Consider the following 17,402-nt stretch of genomic DNA (forward strand, 5'->3'; position numbering starts at 1 on the left):
CTTGTGGGCGCCGCCGCCCCCGCGACCCGCCGTGGCCTTGGACGGGCTTGGCCAGGGCCGCTCCCGGGGGGCGGCGGCGGCGGGCCGGGGGGGCTTGCTGGGCGCCGGGCCGCGCCGCGCCTGGCTGCCGGCCTGGGCCGGGATGAGCGCAGGTCGCCAGGCCCCGGCTGGCGTGAGACTGGCGGGGATCGGCCGCTGGTGCGTGGTGCGGACCGGGGGCTCCGGCAGGGACACTTGGTTCAGCGGGGCAGCGTGGGGAGGCTGCGGGCGGGCTTCGGGCACTGCGAAGCGCTGCACCGACGGTCAGGCAAAGGGGTCTCTCGGTTTTACCGTTCCACTGGTCGTAAAGCTAAGTTGAAGCCTACCTCTGCATGATGTAGTGGAGGTCTGCATGTGGCCGTGAGGGAGAGGGACTTGGTGCATGTCGGGCAGCGGGATCCAGTGTGCCAAGTGCCTAGAGGTAGGGCCCCGACAGGGAGACCTGAAAGCTGCACCTCTGAAACTGCGGCATTGCTGCTTGTCTTCAGGGGACAAAAAATGTCCCTGGGGCAGCTGTCCTGCCTGCATGGTGCAGTGCAGAGAGATGTAGCCTCGATCCTTGCTTCGTTGTAGCGATGCTTGCACAGCACAGCCCTAAAATAACCACCTTTTACAGTCCTGCTTCCCTCTACCTGCAAACGTACGGCACGCTTGGATAGGAGAGGCTTTAATCCAGCATCAGGTGAAGAGAACGAGGGTTGCAGGAAAAGATTTCCCTTTGCTGAGACTTGCAGCCTGGCCTCTCCTTTTGAGAGCAGGTGCCAACATACAGCCTATTTCAGTTCCTTCAAAGAATTATTTTTTCCTGATGTGGCCCCGGGGAGGAAGAAGTCCAAGGGCCTCCCTCCCTCTGTCATTCTGTTATCTCCAGTGATCAGAGCACTTGCTTAGGAGCTGGAGATGTGGCTCATGGTCCTTTTCTCAGAACTTTGTGTTTTGTCCTCTGACAAATGTTCGACATCAAGTACACTGAGCAGACTTGGAAAAGGGGACCGAAATCCCAGGCTGTTCCCCTCACTTCCCTGTGGCAATATTGTTATTGCTAGGTCATGGCCTCTCCTCGATTGCTCCCATGAATCCTGAATCCCCACCCTCTCCCCCCAGGCAGCAGTACGAGTTCAACAGGCTGTTTGAAAATAGAGTGCGTGTTAGGCTAGCCTACCTCCTGGGTAAGGTACTGTTCAGGAAGGCCAGAGCGAGGCATCTGAAGCCCATCAGGCAGAAGTGGGGAGATGTTGACCTTGGTTCTGCTGGCGTGGGGGGCACTGCAAGGCACACAGAGGGAAGGAAGTTCCCCTCTGGGAAGTTGAGAAAGGGTTCAAAGGAGCTGGTGAAGTGTTAAGCAAAAGCAGTCAGCGGCTCAGCACATGGTGGGGAAGTCAATGATAAGCGTTTGCAGCTGGTTTTCTCTCTCTCTCTCTCCCACCCGGGAGGAACTGGGTGGCTGCTGACTCAGGAGCTGTATCAAGTCGGAAGAACGGGAAGAGGGTCACGTTTCCTGAGTGCCTGACACATGCTGCTACGAGCAATGGGATAGCAACGGGCACCTCCTACCTGCTGTCCCGTCTTGGAAGAGCGATCACAGCACCGTGCTGTAAGGAGCTGGAGCCTGCTGGTATGCGCTGGATGTGCTCTGAGCAGGCTGCGCAGCCGGGACTGTGGGTCTCGTCTTGCATGGAGACGTGTCCAAGCTCCAAATTCCAGCACTGGGCTCAGCGGGAAGAGAGGCACAGAGCTGCCCAACATGGGGTGGTTCTGGGTATGCAAAAAGCAGAATGTCCTGTATCTTGGGATGCTGACAGCCTAAAAATAGGACTCCAGAGCCTTTTCAGATCAGGCATCGGTTGTGCAGTTCTGAACTTGAATGCCTCAGTTCTGTGTCAGTCCTGCTTCTGGTATTAAAGGCCTTACATTCCTTGCAGCTCATGTAAATGTCACTTAAACACACTTAGGGCATGCAATTACAGCTAACTGCCCGGCAGACTCCTGGAATCTGAAAAGTTGAATTTCTTCTGTTTGTACGCACCCTCGCCTGCCCTGCAAAATAATTTCCTTCAGTCTAGCAAACCGCTGTGTTAAAGGTGTGCATCTTAAGTCGTTCACTGCTATTTTACCTGTGGAGAGCCAATGACAGCAAGAGTGACAGCTGATTTTATTTTTTTAATTATTTTTGGGGGTACCATTTCAGTGAGCACACATAATTGAATACATGCTGAGAACTGGTCTGCTGAAGAGCCTGCTGTTTCTAAATACAGTAGCAACTCTTCATAATAGGCATGTTAAGCTTAAAATCTATCTAAGTAGGGGTATTATAAGCCTTGTTTTACCAAAATGGATTTTTTTTCCTTGGAAGTAAACAGGGAAAACTGGGGAGGAACTGTAGCTGAGGTCTGACAGATGTTCAAGTACGTGAAGCTTAAAGAGGAACGTATGCTATTCAGTTTGCTCACAGAGGCTTTGTGACCTGTGTCTTCGCAGTAATGATGACACAAGCTTTTTTGAATAAAAGGAAGAAATTAACTGCCTTGGCTAATTGTACCCTTGCTAGCTAGCTAACCAAGGACACCATCTGACTGTGAAAATTGTTGGTGTACCCAAACCTCTCAGCTAGGGAGAATATCTGAAGTGAGAGTGTTCCCATATCTGTGGGTTAGCAGGGCTACTTAAAAATCTTCCTAATTGGAAAATTAAACACTATCGCTTTAAAACAGTGGTGCACTGCTTTGAAAAATTAAGACCATATGGAATCATTTATTACTTTTCAATATGTATTCAGTCTCTGGTGCAATTTTATGTACCTGCTAATGCATAAAGTCTTTTGGAGCAGGAATAAAGCACTGCAAAGTGTGATTTAATGCTGTAGGCTCACCAAATCTGTTTCAGATTACTGGATGTTTCAATTTGCTGAGAAGAAGGGGACGTCCCTGAACGAATGAAACAATGACGAGGAGGGAGGGGGAAAGCCCATAAATCTGAAATGTTTTGGAAATATAGTGCATGTATCAACAAAAACTTCTAAAGAATTCAGTAGGGATTTGGCCATGTAAGAGAGACAGTTATGAAACAAATTATACTAAGTAACAGGAAAGTTAAAACAAAGTCAGTATTAATAGTACAATACTTCGTTGCAATTTAAGGCGTCTTAATGAATCATGTTTTCAAACAGTACAGGCCCACAAAAGCATGTGACTGTAAGAGAAAATAAGACCAAGTAATCCAGGAGTGCACAAAAGTGCTTGTGTTTATAGTTCTTCGGTCACTGGAAGTGCCTATTCTTGTGCTTATTCACAAACACCTCTGGTTCTTTCTTCCAGAAATCCTATCCAAATGTTTTTGTTCTGACTTCCTTAGAAGAGGACTTTGTGCTTCAGTGCTTTTCGTACAACTTCTACGCAGTTCAGTCTTACAGCACCTTTCCTCTGGCAAGGGGCTGCGATGGGTCCGATGCCTTCACTGTTTTTTTTTAGCTGAGTGACCTGCAGTGGGGCAATCTTTGCTCTGGGGCCTGGGCGTTTTCCTTTCACTCCTTCAGCAAGGACCAAGAAGAGGCCAAGGCTGACAAGTTAACCATGTGTGGTCCACGCCACCTGGCAATGAGCTCTGCAGGCATGGGAGGCAATCTCTGTGCCTTTATCATGAACCTGAGAGCAGTATAACTCTCTGGCTAGTTATAATTTAACAGAAAACCCATTTTTCATCTTGCTATGGTGGTGTGCTTTCTTCATCTGTAGAGTTGCCCAGTGAGTGGGAGCTTCTGTTTTGCTTTGTATTTCTTACAGATACTGACCAAAAAAAATTCATATCAACATGGTCCATTAAGTTACTGAAAAATAGCCAGATTCTTTATTAGAGGCATAAGCAAGCCAAAAAGAGTTTGCGGTAACTTTTATACTGCAATCAAACTATTTTGTCAGTATATATTTGTCATTTATAACCAGTAGATTAATTGACTGATTCTTTTAGTAAGGTTGAAATCTTACATTTTTAGAAGAGTTACTAACCAAGTAAATTATTTTTCAGCTTTCCTGTAACACTGAAGCTTGTTCGTCAGTGTTGTGCCTTCTGTCATTCTTTATACATTTGATAATCAATAGTAGTAATTTAAAATAAATTCAGATCTTTTGTTTAAAATATATAGAGTATGCATGCTTCTTCTGGATTGACACTTTAACATCACCTCTCCCACCTGCTCAAATTATAGCATCAAAATAAAATTCTTCAGGCAAAATGAAACCAGTTGAATGAATACATAATTAGAATTCAGACAAATACCATGAGAAGAAAGTGCTGTCTCTGAATAACTTTTATCTGGATCCTGTATCCTAGCCATTGGAAAATCTTAAATAAAATCCTCTTTAAAGTCCTTTAAAACTTTTCTGAGAGTAGTTGTCAGTTTAGATATATATTCCAACTTTAACTTGTGAGTATGACTGGTAAGACTATTACTTGCCCATAGATGGCAATAGCATTACACTGTTGAAGTACCCCCCAGCCTATGAAACGAGGTTGTGATGGTGAATATTAACTTGGGGAATGAAAAAAAAATCTTGCACTTTTTTTTTTTTTTTTTGGCTGCAGCAGTGGCGATGGGGGGTGTTGTACTTGCAGGAATGTTGGGACTAATCATGTGAGAAGAGATCCTGGAATGATGAGGCAGCATATTTCCCATGTTTGAGGTCAGGATTTGTTCTGTGAAGCTGACCTTTAAAACAGCCTGAAAATGAGGAACGTGGCACCAGAGAGCAGAGCAGGAAGCATGAAATGATGTAAGATATGTTTCTTCTGCATATGAAATACTTTTTTTTAAAGCTCTAGGTTTGTGATTCAGCATTTTCTGCCACTGACAGAATATAAGAAAGGGGAAAATTCTGTGGAAAAAGATAAATTCCTGTTGTTCTAGTCAAAATCTAATAAAATATTACCATCAAGTATTTTTGTTCACTTCTATTGAGACGAGAGGGATATCTTTTCCCCAAATCACTTTTCCCTCAACCTCCTGATCTGAGAACCCTGGAATGGTAAAAAAAAAAAGTGGTATTTAGGCTCAGCCTCGATGCCTTATCTACCTATAAGGGATGCGAGGTGCCACCAGCTGTGTTGGATACTTGGGGTATTGCTGTTTTGACTCTGACAAGCGACAGCAGGACAGGCCTGCCGCGTGAAAGTTTCAGGGTGCCGGTGCTGGGCAGATGTTTGATGCAGGACGAGTGGCTCAGGGACCTCTTCAGGGATAAAGCATCAGCCCACATGAGGTTGCCAGCGTGGGCTTGGTCCCAGCTGCACAGTGATGCAAGACCTCAGACACAAGCCCTCCTCTCTGAGCTTATGCAAAAGTGCCTTTACTGCCTTTTCCTCTCATGTCCTTTCTCTTGTTGAGACACACAAGGCTGCGCTGAGAGGCCTGACGTACCTGCCAGAGGCTCTGCTGTGACAGAAATCTTGCCTCTCCAGTGTCAGTGTGAGCCCTTAGACCATCCCTGGGCAGGAAAAGGATGCCTCAGCCTCTCTGATCTGAAGCCCTGCGGACCTGTCAGGAAAGAGGGCTGGGAAGAAGAAAGCGAGGGAGTCACTTCATCCTCCTCCCTCCTTGGAGGCTTGTTCTGTGTTAAGATGGCATTTGTATTTCTTGGTAAAGGAGGGTGATGGTGGGGAGCGCTCCCAGGTACTGGAGCTCAGCTGGGTCTACGGCGAGACTGCAAAATTGTCCTCGCACAGTGTTGGCCCAGGCTGCTAGCACTTCCCAAACAATTCTCAGGCATGGACATAAAAAGTCTGGCGGCATCCGCTCTGCTTCAATGGATAAGAGGGTTTAAGAGCCTGGATACAGCTGCTCTGTGCCTGTTGGCTAGTTTATCCCTATGGATGTGATCTGGGTATGCCTGGGGCAATCTGTGCTCCAAGCGGTACCTTGCGCAGGGGCAGCCTTGCTTTCCAATGTTGAATCACGTCATGGTGAATGAGCAGGAAGACAGCCTTGTCATGCTTTCTCTTTACCTGCTGAGATGGCAGCACCAATGAAGGTGGCTGATGGCTGTTTTTCGGTTGCTCCAAATGCCAGCCAGAAGGAAGACGGCTTTCATCTGCCTAAGACTCTGAATAGATTTATTCTTTTTTTTTGAGAGTCCTAAGGGACAAGCAACTGGATATGAGCACGTACTGTATTCGTGAGACCGGCACTGGGATGAATTGCGTGTTTTAAATTGATGTTGAAAACTTGGTGGTGGAATGATAGAGCCACACAAAATGATTCAGAGCCTGAAGAAAATGCTTTGCAATGGGAGCTGCAAAGCACTTGCTCTCTCTAGCTTATCAAAAAAGACTGAGCAGGGAATTGATTATGATGGTGAAGGAACTTCCTTGGGAGAAAAATATCAGGTACTGAAAGGCTCTTTAATCTAGTAAATTATGGGAATGTGTAGCTGCAAGCTGAAACCAGATAAATTCATATGAAAAACTGGGCACAAATGTATTGGAATGAAGGTGATTAATCATTGTAGCAAGCTGTCAGGGTGGTTGGCGCGTTTTCCAGATGTGTCCGAGCCAAGACAGGCATGTTTCTGATGGATGTGCTCTAACCGCAGTTAAAAGCATGAGTGACACTGTAGACAAGTCTCAGGCAAGGTAAGCAGGCGAGGTTTGAAGGGCTGTGATATACAAGAGGTCTGACTAACAGCTCCCAAAGGAGCCGCAAAGATCTAATGGTTCCCATCTGTCCTTAACCTCTGAGAGACTGAGAAAAACAGCACTGAGCAGAAAGCGGAAGGGAAGAATCAAAATGACAGCCCCGTCACTGGCACACTAATGTGCCTTCTGTTTCAGCAAGGACTGTATCTTTCACCTGCTCGGGGCTTTACTAATGTATCCTCAATTCCTGTCGCCAGACCGATCTTTCTCCAGTCCACAGGCGCTCTGTACGGATCAGTGTCAGTCTCTCCCATCTGAGGAGAGCTTGAGTAAAAATCTGTGATGCTCAGCAGCTCATGTGATAGCTCAGATAAGTAGTTTCCTTTTTGTTTGTTGTTATTTCATCTTGAGCTTTGGATTTGCCTGTTCTCCATGCCTCCTAGTTTACCCTGTACCCGTTTCCTTGTATTTCCTTTGCCACCGGCCTCAGTACGCTGTGCTGCATTGATAATCTCTGGTGCAGTAGATCTTGGAGGCTTCTTCTTACTCGTTCTGACACCATTTGTTCCTCATAATTTGACAAAACGAACCCTCTCCTTCTTGCACAGATTTCACATGGGATGAGTACGTCAGTGATGTGCTGTGTAGATAAGAGCTTGTCAGGAACTTTTTGATAAAGTGCCTTTCATGCAGAAGCATAAATTTGTAGATGCTGTAGCTATTGGCAGGAGTGCACTAAGGTATCTTTGTAAAATACCTGCAATCTGTATCTAGAAAAGTGCTCTAATCTTATATTAAAAACGACTTTTCTCTCCTGGAAAACCAATTGGTGGTAGAAATAAAGAATTTCTCATTCCCTGTTGCTTTTTCTAGGGTCCCAGTGCTTTCCCACTTCCGCCCTGTCTGCTTGGGATGATGCGAGAATTTTATTCTCTCAAGCCCTAAGTCAAGTCTCTGGCTTCTCCTTGCTCCAGAAGGTAATTTTGTACAAAGTCAGCACTGAAACAAGGCAAATAAAGGGGTGGAGTTGTCCACCAGTTGTCATCAGTTGTTATCAATACCCACAAGTCATTAACCTGGTGCTTGGACTCTCTGGAACAAGAGAAATTAGAGGTAGAGCAGAGGTTTGAACTGAGATCTCCAAATAGTAAATGAGTGTCTTGAGCTTATTTTTAGGGTGGAGACACGGACACACCATGTCTCCACCCTAAAAAAATCTTTTTTTTTGAGGAAATCCAAGCTGTCTTCCACACAGTTTTTCAGTGGCCCACATGCCTCTGGAAAGCAGTAGAAGTGTCTCCATGAGCAAAAAGCTCCAGCCCAGGAAAGTACAGAGGTTGTAAAAGAGTAAGACTGTCAATGGATGAAAATGGCTTAGTTGGGGCATCAGGTGAAGTCCTGCAATCGCTGGTCTTATTTACAAAGACTGCAGCGGAAAACAGATCCAGGCAGAAGCTGATTCAGACTACTCCCAGCCTTTGGGGAACATTCAGGTTTGGATCTGAACAACCTATGTTTCAGGCTGAACTGAACCCATAAGTCTAAAACTTCTTCAAAACTCTGGAGAGATGTTGCTTTTGACCTCACTCTGTAGCTTGGATCCCTTTGCTTAGTCACTAGCCAGATGAAGGTTACTCTCAGTGTTAGGAAAAGATCTGCCTTTGCTCTCTGGCTCAGATTAGCTTACTGTCACCCCCCACTTCATCTGCTTTTACATGCACATGCTCCTGCTAAATGTGGGTAAAATAAGTGGCTAGCCCTTTTAGTCTCCTTTCAGCTTGTTGATCGCAGGATTCAGTCATATGCATAGCAATTTGTAATTGAAGAATGGTGGCTTTGCCCAGCTGGCTTAGATCTCACCTCTGAGCCCGTACTCAAAAAGACCTACCTATTCTGAGCAGTGTGGGAAGCTCTCCAGGGCCCATAATGTGAGAAGTAATCAATTCTTGTAGAAACGTTTCTGCGATGTTGTGGAATCCAGCCAAGGGACATGATGAAAATGAAAACTGTTTTCTAGGACATTTAGTTTCATTTGATTTTGTTGTGCCCATAGAACTTCTCAGCAAACGTCTGTACCCTTCTATGTGTTGATTGTGTCCTGTGTCCTTTTGTGATTTGGTTACCCTGGCAATCCAGCTAATTTTCCAGAAAAGTCAGCTCCATCAAAGTTCATTGACTTGTTACACTAATGGCCTGCTTGCTCCTTCAATAGATTTCAGCAGGTGATTGCGGTTCTTTCATGGGCTTGGACCCTTATGAGAAGAGATCTGCAGAGAAGGTTATGCCCTGGCATGCTTGATTGGAGCTGATTTTTTTTTTCCCCCATGATTCTTCTTCACTCTAGCTGAACTGATCTTTAAATACTGGGGCAGTTTTTCTATGTATTACCAGGCTTCTGTTCCAGCAATCTCTATAGGAGTGGTTTTCCAGTAAAAGTCTCTTCTTACATGCGTCCCTTCGACATGTTTGTGCAATAGTTTGACTTGAAAAAAGTCTCGTCATTTCTGCCTCTAGGCAAGCCACAGAGGAACCAATGTAGACCAAGTTCATCTATATTTTCCACTTGAATTTAGCAGGTTTTAGAGCTTAATGATTAAGAGATTCAGCCTAAAACATACTCAAATATGCCACAACACTGAGCACTCAAATGCCTGGCTCATTGAATGCCATGTGGGGTGCTTGCAGCTGGGATGGGGAGAGTCAGGTACCTCAAAAGAACAGAACCTGACTGCACAAGGAGCTGCTTGCACCAGCCAGCAGAGGATATGAGCCTGGAAGGGGAAGTCATATGGGGAAGTTCATGCAGTCAAAGCTTCTCACATTTGAAAAATAAAAAATAATTTAAAAAGAAAAAAAACCCTAAACATTAAACGTTAACCAGAGGTTAACTCATCTCCTTTGGTATCTTCCTCACTTCTTTGGCCATATTTTAGAGAAGATGCAGCCTGGATGTTCTCCTCAGGATACTGGCAATGGAGAGGATTGCTGCAAGCTGAACCACATGGGAGGAGGAGTGGAGAAACTGTGGTGACAAAGGGGTGGCAGAACAGGACTGGGGAGCTTCCTGAAGCTCTTACCATAGCAAGCCCAAGCAAGGGCCATCTCTTTATAGAGACGTAGCCATGGGGTTCCCTTTGAGGAGTCCACTGTGAGCCAAATCCTATGAGCGCTCTGGATCTCAGAGCATTGGGGTTTCAGGCTTGTTGAAAAGCCAGGCTCTTCCCAGCTGTAACAGCACTGGTTTGTACTATTGGGGAAGAAATGAGGCTGTATCAACTTCAAATCTGTTCCAAGAGTCAGGATTTTTTTAAAACAATGTCAGGATCCCAGCAGATGAAGGAGGAGACACCTGGCACTAAGGAGATTTCTTCACTGAGATACAGAGAGCAACTCATCATCACAGGTGCCCTTGAAATTGGGTAATTCACAGCTGCACCTGACGTTGGGTGGTTCTTCCTTTTTCGTAAGGCCACTTGTATGCACAATGAGCACCCCAGAATGCAATAAAATCCCAGGCATGGGTGGCACTACTCACCAGCTCTACTTGCCAAAAGTCCCCATGTGCAGAGGCAGCAATGACTCCTTCAAAGAGCTTCTGCACCCCAGGGTGGAGATGGTCTCCCAGCACCAAGACAACGCGGTGCCAACATACTAAAAAGGATAGGCTGGAAGCAGCGATCCAGGCAGGGATATGCCTGCCTAAGGAGGCAGCCATGCAGAAGCCTGGGGCTTTCCAGCTGCTCCTGGGGCCTGCCTGTTGCTTCGCTCAGGAGCACGCGTGCCTCATACCCCGCACCGAGGGGCCCTGCGTGGCGGTGCGGCTGGCAGGGTATTGCTGGAGCCATCGCGAGGCAGAATCTGGCCAGGGGGGCGGACACGGCTGGGATAGGATCCATGTGAAATACCACATTTACCTGAATACGAGGCAGCCCCACTTCCAAGGAAGCTCTCGCTTCCAAGCCAAGTAATAATTGACTGGTCGTGTATTAAAAACATAAATCTTCTGTGTCCCGGTGAGGGTCAAGTCACCCCAGTCCTGCACGAATCTCCGCTGCCCACCTGCCCCGCGCTGCCCTACACCACAGCCTCCTGGCACCCCATGCCATCACTTCGCCCCCCAGTTTTGGGATGGCCCTGCCCGCCTGCTGCCTGACACGGGACATCGGATGCCCTCGAAGTGCCCGGTGCGCCCATACCCTGCCCGCCTGCTGCCTGACATGGGACACCGGGTGCCCAAAGTGCCCGATGCGCCCACACCCGCGGCTTCCCAGCGGGGCTGCCACAGGCCCCGCGCGGGCCTCCAACGTTTTGCTCCGTGGCGGGAGCGCGGGTGTTTGGAGTCTCCGTTCCCCGAGAGGAACCTCTGCCCGAGCTAGCACCGTGTATTTACTCCACTCCGTCCTCAGCCTGGCGGCAGGCTGGAAGCGGGCGCGCTTCATCCGCTTCCTGCCAGAACTCCCGCGGTGCCGCCGCGCCACCTGGTGGGCTGCGCGCTCCCTGCAGGCCGCCGCCGGGCGCGCTGCTCGCAGCGAGACGAGCTTCGCAGCGTGGCGCGATGTGCTCATGCAGCGCCTTTTTTTTTTTTTTTTTCCCGTCGGTTTTCCAAAGCGGTTTTAAAATTTGAAAAGTTGCTTGTTGTTTTTTTGTGTGTGTGTTGTGTTTTGTTTTTTTTTTTTTAACGGGAGAAAGCCCGAGGCATCATCCTGGGGCCCGCAGTCCATTTCATCATCGGGGAAATGACTGGTCCCACAGCAAGCAGACAAGTTTTCAGAGCCCCAGTAGTTTTGTGGGGGTCATGGACTGTCCAGACGTCTCCTTCCATTATCCTACGGACAGCTATCCTGATACATCTTGGCCAATATAGAATACTAGCACATTAGCCCCAGCTTGCTCATTTTTTTGCCATTGGAGAGGCCAGCTTATGCGTGCTCTGGAGAAGGCAACCGAAGGAGACTAGGGAATGCTTTTCAATGGAAAGTGCTCCTGAACTGCACAAATAACACGAGCGTGATTGATGTGAAACTGCCTGCTTGGTGCTATTGAAACACTCCACTGAAGAGAGAGCATTGCTAGGGCTTGCATGTTGGCACAGGAAACGGTTAGGGAAAAAAAATCTCTCCCCTTTGGCAAGAGGAGAGATCGCAACGCACGGTGGAGCTAGACGATGGCGTATGATGTGCCCAAGTCCAACGGTATTCCTACAAAACAGGATTAGGGACTAGCTTTCTTTTCTCAGAGTCAGCCTTTCGTGCTAATTTACTGTGTATCCTATCTCAGCCCGGGTTCTCCATTTTGCCTAGATTATGGGACACTGGTGCTTCAGGTCACTTAAAACACAGCATTGAACTTGTCTGTCGCTGCTGATGGTAAAAGCACCGAAGTTAGAGGAAAGGGAGCCACAAATCCTGACTGCCTGTCTAGCCTCTCCCTTCACCAGGAGCATCCCAGCCCCAGTGAGATAGTAAAATCTTGCCAAGAGCTGTGGCACAACAGGGCTTTGTGCATCGCCCTTGCATGACCGTGGGAGAGCTGTGGAGTGAAGGCAATGGGAAGAGGGGAGCTCGTGTCTGGTTTTAAGCCAAGACATGGGAAGCTCTGCTGAAACCCACTTCCCCCTGCTTTTAGCCTCTGCTTACCCTGTTATACGCAAGAGATGTGCATTCAATCATCTTCCAGTTTAAAAGACAGGAGGTGCTAAAGCCCAGCTCCTCCTTTGTAAGGACCTACTTTCACTCTAGCCAGGTGCCCAAGTACATTGGAGGCTTTCAACCCAAAGGCTGAGTCTTTTGCAGCTCATTTCTCACTTGGGACATAGGCAGGAGCATGTGGCATGAACGGCTGAATGGCTTCAGCTCCAAATGAGCTGGCAAAGGTGTTCTCAGCCCAGAAAGTTTTTCTGTTTTTTTTCCAGCTGTAGCAGTTGATCAGAGAAGCAGGTGGATTACCAGTTGATTGTGCTATCCTTGCAAACCTTGTTCCTCTTCCATGCCAATTCACTTACTTATGACACTTAGCCTTTGATTCATCATTGCCCTCTGATTTTCATAGAATCATAGAATGGTTTGGGTTGGAAGCGACCGTAAAGATCATCTAGTTCCAACTCCCCTGCCGTGGGCAGGGACACCTTCCACTACATCAGGTTGCTCAAAGCCTTGTCCAACCTGGCCTTGAACATCTCCAGGGATGGGGCAGCCACAGCTTCTCTGAGCAACCTGTTCCAGTGTTTCACCACCCTCATTGTAAAAAATTTCTTCCTTAGATCTAATTTAAATCTACCCTCTTTCAGTTTAAAGCCATTTCCCCTTGTCCTATCACTACACACCCTTATAAAAAGTCCCTCTCCAGCTTTCTTGTAGGCCTTTTAGGTACTGGAAGGCTGCTAGAAGATCACCCTGGAGCCTTCTCTTCTCCAGGCTGAACAACCCAACTCTCTCAGCCTGTCTTCACAGGAGAGGTGCTCTAGCCCTTGGACCATTTTTGCGGCCCTCCTCTGGACCCGCTCTAACAGCTTCATGTTCTTCTTATGTTTGAGGCCTAAGAGCTGAATGCAGTACTGCAGATGGGGTCACACGAGAGCAGAGTAGAGGGGCAGAATCACTTCCCTCAACCTGCTGGCCACACTTCTTTGGAAAACTTTAAGTTAAATAAGCCCTGGACCAAACAGAGGAGAACCACAGGGCTGCCCGGATGCTGAACTGCGGTGCTGAATGGTTAACAGGAGGCAGCTGGCTATCAAGCCTTTATGTTTCACTGAAGGAAGAGCTGAGGTAGAGAAGTGGGGCTGGAGGAAGATGCATGGAGGGTACTTGAGCAGCAACCTACAGCCAACCAAGGGCAAGCAAAGGGATGGCAGGCGGGTCCACGCTTGGCAAGGGGACACTGGTTCTCAGGCCGAACAGGAAAAGGCAATCTGGCAAGGATAAGGGCACAGCTTTGTAATGGTACAGAAAACCCCTGGAAAGGCCGTAAGATGAGAACAAACAATTAACGAGCTGCTGTGGCTTCGGGAAAGCCATTATAGACATACTGGTGTAATGAGCCCATCCGATGCACAGAAGCTATTTAACCTTCAGCCTTATAAAGCACCTCTGGGGCACTGGGTAAGGCTGTTAATTATTAGGGTCGACCTTAGCTGATGGAGGTGTCCTCAAGTATGGGCTGCTGTGTTACACTCAGATAATCTCTCCATTATGTCAATAACTAATTTCCTAAATTGTTCAACAATTGACAGATTGGCGTCCATTAACCAAACCTTTGCTCATGGCTATGGGAGCAGTTACAGGCCACCAGGACTGCAAAACCCTTCGCAGGTCCTTCATTGCATATACACACACATATACATATGCAATACTGTAACGGCTTGGTGTTAGCCATGAGTAAAACAAATAACCAATGCATATAAAAAAAACTAAGTAAACAAGGACAGACACTGGCTTGAGCAGACATCTTGATGCTTGAGCACTGTTTCCAGGTGCTCTGAGAGCAGAGGATGAAGTCAGTCTGAGTTTTAAAGAACTGTGTATTGAGAAATTGTAAACAAACAGAATCACAATAAGACCAAAATGCCAATTGTACTTACCACCAAAAGTGCATCATTTATTTTGTGGAAAAAAAAAAATTCCACAGAGTAAACATTTCATGGTTTTGATAAGCCCCGACTTGTTACATTGTTCACCCTTACGCTGCAAGACAAATCTCATTGCTCTTATTAGTACAGGCCATACATTTTTTTATACTGAAGCGCAAACGTTTTTTTCCAAGTGCAGCCTGGGAAGAACCAGTATATTTCGAAACAGCCACATAGGTAGGTAGGAAACCTCACCGATGCACAAAGAGGTTTTATTGTTTTATCAGAAAGCCAACCACGACTGAGAAAGCAGTCTTGAGTGCAATTAAGAGAAAAAAGAGAAAAGAGAAAAACTGTCCTAAGTGGAGCTGTTGTAAAGGGGCGCAGCGCTGAAGGCTTCGCTGCCCGAGCTGGCGCACCGGCTGCGCGCAGCTTGTGGAGAAGGGAAACGGCTGTGTTAGTGTGTCAGAGCAATACAGGTGTCTGAGCTTACCTGCCTCAGACTCCTCTGGCTCACTGCCTGGGTTAAATCAAAGGAGGCCAAGGGGAGACAGGAGGGAGGAGGAAACGGAACAATGACAGAGATAAAGCCTAATAATACAGATGGTCCTTCAGGGGATCAATGGAGAGTAAGGTACTGGAATAACTGCTGCCAGCCTGCTGCCAGAAGGGTGTCAAGCTCTTTTTCCAAGGCCGGTGAGGAACACAGAAAAATATTAAAACCTCCCTCAGTATAGATGAAAGGACCGGGGAGTGGGGTTGTGGAAAAGAGAGAAGAGCAGCCTCTTAAGGAGAGACATTACTGCAGTTGCAGATGCACCTGGGTGTGCAACCAGAGCTGGGGACCGATGGGCTGCAGGGGGGGACTTCATGTGAACGTGGCAGCAGCCCTCATCTGCTGAGCTTGTGCCCTGGGAGAGATGGTAAAGCCAGGATGGGCATGGACACTGCTCCCCAACCTGGAAGGATATCTGGCTTTTTTTTTTTTTTTTGTCCCCAGCCATGGACATCCTTTATTAAATCAGCCACTACCACCTTTCCCCACAAGCCTCATCTTAGCCATGTCTTTAGACTGCCACGGCCACAACTTCACTGCCACAGCATCGCTGCCGTACAGGTAAGCAGGGGGCACGCATCCGCAGGAGAGCCTGCGGGGGCAGAGCGAGTCCAGGTGCACTGTGCACCAGAGCCATCTTCCCACCAAAACTGGCCGGGCGGCTGTTGACTGAAATTTAATTTGCCTGGTGCATTCAGTGGACATTTTAATCAGCATTTCCTACAATCTACTTGGCAAAGAGGCTCGACTGGCAGCTGCCTGACTGAATGGGCTTTGCACCCAGTCTAACCTTCTCCGTTCGCAATTTCCAGTGCTGGAAAACCTCTCTGTCTCGCTCTCAGAAGTTTCTATAGCAATCACGGCCGTCCTAGTGAAGCACTGAAAATGGCAGCCCATTCAGATTGTAATTTCTCTGGACAGCAATTGCTCCTCTCTCTGTTGGCCTCTGAAACGTTACTTTTTGGGAGATATCAACCACAACTGGAGAAGGCTGGTCCTCTGCCTGTGTTTTCAACAAACATCGTCCGTTCTCCCCTCAACTAACTTTGTTAATTGTTTGCAGCATGTTTGAACCTTGACCAACAGGGAAGTGTGGTTGGGCACACCGCACCTCAGCTACAGGAAAGACCTGACGTGAGCGATGCTCTTAACAAGCCTACAGGAAAAAACCTCACTGCCCAACACGTCGTGTTGTGACCTGAACGATGTCCATCACTGTAGGTAGAAAAAGTTACACGAGTGTGTTTGGCTTTGCTAATTGTAAAGGACCAGAGGATACAAAGAAAGCTTTTTTCTTCATGTCAGTGAGCTTACTTTTCCTGGTTCAGTTAACTTCAGCTTAAACAATCACTTGATCTTTTGTTCTGTGCTTCATCTTTCAGAGGCTGTGATCACCCTTAATTACTGTGACACTGAAGAACCGTGTGCTAAAAATATATTAAGTCATAGAACGAAAGGCTTTGCTTCTTGCAAGAAGAGGATGAGGTAGAATTACACCCCAGCTTGTGAAGGAATCGATCAACCATTTCTTAAGCTCTTCTAATAATCTTTCCCTATACTATTATGGCTATTGTTGCCTGGAAAAATTAGCTTAAAGCTGAGTAAGGGGAAATGTGGATAAGTGTTTGCAATTTGGCTTTGGACTGACACAGTGTGATTGCACTCAAAGAATTTGAAGTCTTTGCACTGGCAGCAGTACTTGAATCTGGGAATATAGGATTCGCATTGGAAAAGAGTGGATTTTTACAACGATTTAAATGAACAATTTCAGCTAGAGAGTGGATTAACAGAGCCAACTAAACCCTTCACCCTGACAAAGAACTGGCGGAAGGACTATAGAAACTCATCCAAAATTTTACCAACATGAATGCAGAGTAATAGGTCAGCGAGAAGCATTTCTGTATTTTAATGGCGCTCTTAGAATTCAATTCAATTTAAAACAAAAGTTGTTTTACAAATATGTGGAGAATGCAGAAGGCTGGAGAGGGAGCAAGTGGCCTGCATCCTCCATCTGCTCCATCCTCCCTCTACTCTCGCGCAAGGGAGGGACTGCCGCTGCAAGTCCTCCTTCTCGGCAGACAGAAAGGCAAACACAGGCACTGCCCCAACCCAAGGGTCTCCCATTCTGCAAGGGCACAGATGCACCCCCACACCCCGTATTTCGCATGTGCCAGAGCTCTCCAGGACCAAAGCCAAGCAGCAAGAACCTCCAAGCTCAGGGGTCCCGCAAACCTGTGCTCCTACTTCAGAAATGAGGTTGCAGAAGAACAGAAAAAGATGAAGTATTCCAAGACAAGCAGTGCTCTTCTGTGACAAAAGATGGACATCTCTGAGAGGAAATGGATTAGGGGGATATGAGAGACACATCCATTGAACAAACAAAACTGCAAAGGCAGAGTGGCTGCATCTGTTCTTGAAGTATTTCGGAAGTGGCAGCGAAGCATGCAAAGGGACTTGTTTTTGAGCAAAATTTCTAATTAGACCCTGACAGCTCACTGCTGCAGGATGTTTGAGGGAAAAAAAAAGAGGGATCTCACATGAGTGTGGAGAAGGATCCAACGTTTACATGAGCAACAAGGCATGCAACCATTGGCGAGGATACAACCTCCTGCTTCA

Source organism: Tauraco erythrolophus, chromosome 2 (genome assembly GCF_009769465.1).
Source record: "Tauraco erythrolophus isolate bTauEry1 chromosome 2, bTauEry1.pri, whole genome shotgun sequence".
NCBI lineage: Eukaryota > Metazoa > Chordata > Aves > Musophagiformes > Musophagidae > Tauraco > Tauraco erythrolophus.